The sequence below is a fragment of the Medicago sativa genome, chromosome 6, assembly GCF_051527215.1.
Source record: "Medicago sativa cultivar Bolivia chromosome 6, Bolivia_mono, whole genome shotgun sequence".
Classification (NCBI taxonomy): Eukaryota; Viridiplantae; Streptophyta; class Magnoliopsida; order Fabales; family Fabaceae; genus Medicago; species Medicago sativa.
In genome coordinates, this window is record NC_140754.1 from 43,273,084 (window position 1) to 43,278,999 (window position 5,916).

General features: G+C 35.3%; 1 long non-coding RNA gene and 1 pseudogene across 1 annotated transcript; one reads left to right on the top strand and one right to left on the bottom strand.

Moving 5' to 3' along the window:
• On the top strand, positions 1-766 carry LOC146915300 (NADPH-dependent aldehyde reductase-like protein, chloroplastic pseudogene; annotated as a pseudogene).
• A 1,779-nt stretch (positions 767-2,545) lies between these two features.
• LOC146915301 (uncharacterized) lies at positions 2,546-5,526 on the bottom strand. Its single transcript, XR_015013302.1, has 4 exons — positions 4,939-5,526; positions 4,205-4,369; positions 3,211-3,526; positions 2,546-3,110 (listed from the first exon to the last, which is right to left on the bottom strand). It is a non-coding gene; the product is annotated as an uncharacterized LOC146915301 (long non-coding RNA).
• Between the last annotated feature and the right edge of the window lie 390 nt (positions 5,527-5,916).

A 5,916-nucleotide genomic window follows, 5' to 3' on the forward strand; every position in this document is an offset into this window, starting at 1 on the left:
TAAGAACCACACATGGCTTCGTCACCTCTTCAAGACCGAGTTGCAATCGTCACCGGTTCCTCCCGCGGAATCGGAAAAGAGATCGCACTTCACCTTGCTTCACTCGGCGCAAGGCTCGTCATCAACTACAATTCCAATTCCAATCAAGCCAACTCAGTCGCTGCCGAGATCAACGCTAACCAAACCACTCTACGAGCCATCACCGTCCGTGCTGACGTGTCTGATCCGGAAGGTTTGAAGTCTCTCTTGAACTCCGCCGAAGAAGCCTTCAAATCTCCGGTTCATATACTGGTTAACTTAGTCGGCGTCCTCGACGCCAAGTACCCTACCATAGCAAACACAACCATTGAAGCTTCGGCCGTATCATGAACGTGAACACAAGAGGAGCGTTTCTCTTCGCGAAGGAAGCGGGCAATCGTTTGAAGCGGGGAAGAGGAGGGAGAATCATACTGCTGACATCGTCCTTGGTGGCAGCGTTGAAGATTCGCATGGGAGCTTACACAGCGTCGAAGGCGGCTGTGGAAACCATGACGAAGATTCTGGCAAAGGAGTTGAAGGGAACGGGGATTACAACAAATTGCGTGGCACCGGGACCAATAGCAATGGAGATGTTTTTTTGATGGGAAAACGGAGGAGATGGTGAAGAAAACTGAAGAAGAGAGTTGGTGAGACTAAAGATGTTGCTCCTGTTGTTGGCTTTTTAGCTACCGATGCTTCTGAATGGGTTAATGGTCAAATCATTCATGTTAATGGTGACTATGTTTAGTTTAGTTTAATTCATTCACAAATAATGATTATTGCTTTAATATCTTGTATAGCTTTTTTTATTAATCTTAGACCTTAGAATAGTCTAAGAACTGTAGTTTGGCTCTTTCTGTGCATTGGATAAAATAACAATAGCATTCAGTTTCAAAGAATTTCAATTCATATTTTTCAGTTCCTATTGTTTATGTGAGAGAGGAAATATCTGATTTTCCTTGCTTATGGCTTTTCACTATGTTTGGCATGCTCTAGCAATGTTTTTACTGAATTGTATGACACTACAAGTAAACATTCAATAGAGAAGAATATATTTATCTAAAAGTTCTTAATATATAGAGAAAACAATTAATTCGATGAATCTGCAATTTGTTATGCCATTAATAAAAGAGCATTGTGTGAAAACTTGCACTTGCTGTGCCATTTATAATTGTTACAATTGTTGAAGGACATCAATATCAACCTGCTACAGTGGAAAATCAACAAACCAACTTCAAAAGCTTTGGAACATTATGTATCCTAAAAACAGGCGTCTTGATCACAGAGCTATACTTTTTGAAACATTCAATTTTTTTGAAATTATGAAAGCTTTGTAACTTCAAAAGTTGTTTATTAATGTGTTTTGATTCTTTGTAATACAGAATTTCAAGAAATGACACTATCAACTTCAAAATGAAACTTGAAATAAAAGTCCAACTGCTTATGTTAGTATTCAAGAGCTTCACTTTCAGTCCATAATATTGACATGTCAATATGTATCTTTATTCCTAGTGTCCTTCAGGTATCTTGTGAGGTGTCTCCTGGAGCATCACAATTTGCTTATCCGTATTTGCAGCCAAATTTGTGCATGAAATTACACACATCTTAGAAGTCAAAATGAAAAACAAAATGATCTCCACAGCAGCTTAGCAACCACACACCCCCCTCAGCACAAAACATAACAATATGTTAATTGGGAAGTGTTGGGCGTATGTGTTTGAGCTTTGGGGAGTGTTTGAAGGTCTCAAATTGCTAGAAGGATGGAGTTTTTAGCAGTTGAGGTGAATGTAGATTCCTTAGTTGTTGCTAATTGTATCAACAATAATGGAAATGGGAGTCCGATTGGAAGGTCTTTGAGTGTATAATTAGATTGATTAATCTTGATTGGAAGGTAGTGGTGAAGCACTCCTACAGGGAATCCAACCAATATGTGCTTTAGCAAACTTTGGAAGCTCTATGAATGGAGATATTGTTTATTATGATTCTTGTGTGATACAATTTAGTGATTTCGTTTCGGCTAATGTTGTAGGGATTTTGATCCCTCGTTTGATTTCAGTGTAGTTTTCTTCTCTTTTGGGCTCCAATCTTCTTTGTAATAAAAAATATTGCTACATACAAATCCATCTAGGGTTTTCTAATCTAGTTGATCTTTAAACAATGAAATATGAACTTAGACACTAGACACAACATCGACAACGACACATAAACAACAATAATGATATGAGAAAATGGAAATGATTTGATGAAATGACACGTATTGGTGTTCTATCTGTATGGGACAACAGACACGCCTTCCTTCCAAGTCTAAAGTGTTCGATGAATATTTATACATCACATTATAAATGAAAGATCATTTTACATGATTTCTCTGTATTTCAATCAAGAATTTCTTCTTGCATTGAATTCATTTTTTTTTGTCATGCTAACTAGGGAACTTTCATGTACAACTCTTAAATCTTGCAATAAAATAATGAGATTATATTGAAGAAAGAAGAGAAGAACAAGGAAGAAAGGAGAAGAACAAGGATCAAATGGAGCAAACTAGTATTATTCATTAAAAAAAACAATCCCTACTTAACAGGGCAATACTACAAGACACTGCAAAAAGAAATACAAGACTTTGAATCGAAGAACTTTATATAAACTATGAAGTAATAAGCGACTTGTTTCCTATAAAACATTGACAAAAATACCAAACACTACGCTCCCACAGAGGCAATAATTTCAAAGAAAAAAAAATTAAATGTGATCATATTATATTTGTTAGTGGCGAACATCGACACATATCAGACACCATACACATTGAATCTGAAATGTCATAGCTTGTATCAATCTTATTTTTAAGAGCTGGATTATCATGAGATGGACCAGAAGCTTGAGAATGATTAATGACATCATGCAGAACAAGCAAATTGTAAATGCCAGGTTGGTTCAGCCAAGTAGCCACCAAATCTCCAGTAGATACTAATCTTCCTAAATTTCCATCAGCAACTCTAAAGGGTGATCCCATTCTATCAAGGAGTGCTTCAACAGCCTTTTTCAAAGTTCCATTACCCATCACTTTGATGTGTTTACCCCAGCCAGTTAAAATGCTGCAAAACAAAAATTAAAATTATGATCAATACTCTAATCCTCTCATTAATCCAATCAAATTAAAACAAAACAAAAATCTTAGGGGTGAAAAATCAATACCTTACAATCTTAGGTAGTTCAGAGCCTTTAAATAAAGTACTATGCAAATTGAGCAACCATGCATGAAACCATTGCACAAGCAGCCCCCACAGACATAAGATGCAGATCCAAGCAAGAATTTGACCATTCACCTTTCCAAACATTATGGAGTCCCCAAAGCTGCATAATTACCTTACAAGTGCAGCAGCATCACAGAATGAAATCAGCCTCGGACGAATGTACACAAGTGTTTCCTCCTCCCAGACAACGACTTACAGACTCAGGATAAACACTAAAGAAATTCTCCTCAAAACATATATGAAGATCACTACCTAGTCTGAATTAAAAAACCAACAAACCGTTAGGTGAGGTCGTTTGAGCCTATCTTCAATTCAAGATACATATTATAAACCGTTCGCGTAAATTCCCCAAAATCCACCCTAATTCCCTCTTCTCAAGAACCATCAACTTTTATAAATACCTCAATTCGTTTCAACCACACCGGCAACAATTTTCCCTCAATAACATAAACCTCCATATGCATTCTCTTCTCAAAAATAACCAACTCAGGATAGTTACCTCAATTTATTTCCACCACAACGACAATCTTTTCTCAATATTTCTACACCAATTAACCTAAAATCCAACCCTCCTTAACAAATCTAATTAAATAAATATAAAATCACTTTTTCTACACTAATCAGTTTTTTTTCCGGCCACCATTTCCTAGTGTACTCATTAATTTATTCCCAATTATAACAAAAATACACTTAGTAGCAATTACCACAATTCAATTACCACACACGCACATAAAATATAAAACAATCAAGATATGAAACAATAAATCTTCACCTATAGGTAATTATCCAGAACAGAACAAGGTAAATCGATATTTTCAGGTACAAATTTTACAATTCATCAACGAAACAATCAAGATATGAAACAATAGAGACTGGAATTAATCAAAACAACTACCAAAATCATGTAATTTACTTATCTATAAATATATTCATACCTTCCTACTTTTATCTCTTGGTTCCACTACTTGTGCCCCCTCCCAGGTTGCATTCCCTTTGTTTAAAAAAAAAATCTATACCACTTTGACATCTCTATACCTCTGATTCACGAGAGCAATGTCAAATAAACTCATAATAAATTACCGCCGCCATTTAAATTCATTCTACATTAAACAATGTGAAAGTAACTCATAAGTTCATAATAATCATAGCATATGCCTCACTATTGGTTAAGGATACTAACAAATTAACAAATAACCATGCAAAAAATCTCAAAGGCAAAGCTCATAAATCATAGATATGTACCTCTAATTAACACAAAATCAATATTATTCAATCCTAATTTCTCATTAATATCAATGCAATAAAATATTAGGATCACTAAACACAAATTGCAAAGGATTTTCAAGAGATACCCACGATTAGAGAGTCAAATTTCATTGAGTCAAATTATCAAACACTTTATACGCAACACAATGACAAAGTCAAGTTAGGCAAATTTCTTTGAGTAAAATCATCGAACACTTCTTATGCAACACAACAACAAAGTCAACTTTGGTACATGATTGCAAAATAGAGTCAAATTTCATTGATTCAAATCATCAAACCTTAGCAAAATTCAAAGCTCAATCACAATGAACAAGCATGGATCGAAGATATGATGAAATATAAGCGAAATCAAAATCGAAAGCGTGGAAAATGCTAAACGGAGGAAAAATTTGAGCAGTGTTACCTGTGCATGAAAGAGGAAAAAGGATTTGTGGAATTCGATCTGCAATGTGAAGTTGGATGATAAAGTTCCAAAGATACACGACTATGAAGCTCGATCGGTGAAGTGTGAAGCCCGACGTTTTGAGAATGTGTTACGGTGGAGGGTGAGAAGGATGAATAACGGTGTGAGATTTGTCGGTGAAGCTCAATCACTAAAGATGAAGTGGTGAAACTCGACTGTGGAGAGGATTGGAACTCGATGGTGGAGGAATGCGATGGTCGGTGAATGAATGTGAATTTGATTGAAGATGATGAAGGCACCAATGATTTGTTCAAATTGCGTGGAAGATCTGAGGAGTTGAATCGATTTGTGATTTTTGATTGAAGATTTGGACGATGAAGGAGAGAACCCTAATATTCTCTGTATAGTGGTGGAATTGAGAAATTGGGAAAAGATTTAAAAAAATATAGTGGAAGATCTGAGGAGTTGAATCGATTTGTGATTTTTGATTGAAGATTTGGACGATGAAGGAGAGAACCCTAATATTCTCTGTATAGTGGTGGAATTGAGAAATTGAGAAAAGATTTAAAAAAATATAATATTGCATCAAAAAATAATGTCTTGTATTAATTAAAAACAGTGATATCACTACCCAAAAAAATATTGTGCTATATGGTGGGTTCGCAATGCATGTTTTTGCCTCACACCGAAAATAGTGTTACGCCGGTAACACTTCTTTAAAAATGTTTTTAAAATTGGTTAAATAGTAACAATTTTTTTCTTCGTTACATACATGTGTTACTAAATGGCAAATATGTAGTAGTGAATTAGACAGACAAAAATAAAATAAAGAGACAACATAAGTTTGAAGTAATGACGTAAATCACTAACCATTTACCACATGTAGAAGTTCCATGCATGTCCTCCAATTTGAACCCTCTCTTAGTCCCTTTCCAAAAATAAAACTGAAACATGTAAGATAGGTAAATAATTTGTATG